Source organism: Limulus polyphemus, unplaced genomic scaffold, assembly GCF_000517525.1.
Source record: "Limulus polyphemus unplaced genomic scaffold, Limulus_polyphemus-2.1.2 Scaffold14460, whole genome shotgun sequence".
In the NCBI taxonomy this organism is placed as follows: domain Eukaryota; kingdom Metazoa; phylum Arthropoda; class Merostomata; order Xiphosura; family Limulidae; genus Limulus; species Limulus polyphemus.
Window position 1 is genome coordinate 1 of NW_013680070.1, and position 715 is coordinate 715.

Genomic DNA, 715 nt, shown 5'->3' on the forward strand with positions numbered 1-715 from the left:
CTTGTTATGTATGTAGTGAAGGGGTAAATAAGTAATTTAAAACAAGTCTAACCAGTATTTAAATTTGTTTGATCTCACCATATGAAGTAGTACATTAGGTGTATAATAGAAATTTTAAACCATGAAACTGTAACCATTATATAAATATCATAATAGTGGTTGAAGAAGTATCAATGTGGCCTTAGTAACATTGTGACTTTAGAAGTGGCCTCAAGGCCAACAGGACTAGTACCAATGTTTTATATTTTCGTTTGTCTCAACTTGACTAGTTCAAGCTTCTGTTTACTTTGGCACACCTACGCACATATTTGCTGTTTACCTTTGTACACGTGTGTACACATTTGCTGTTTACCTTCTCACACGTACGTACATGTTTGCTGTTTACTTTTTTCACACGTATGTACATCTTTGTTTATAACAGATCACTATTAAATTATAACTAAATTTTCCATACATTTCATATTATTTGTTAAAATTCCATGGACGTGGTCAGAAAAAAATATTCATTTAATCGTCAGACAATTCTTTAGTCTCATGTCTTTATCTCAGACCTTTAGAGTCAGGCCTTTATCTCAGACCTTCAGACCTTTAGTCTCAGGCCTTTATTTCAGACCTTTAGTCTCATATCTTTATCTCAGACCTTTAGTCTCATATCTTTATCTCAGACCTTTGGTCTCAGGCCTTTATTTCAGACCTTTAGTCTCATATCTTTATC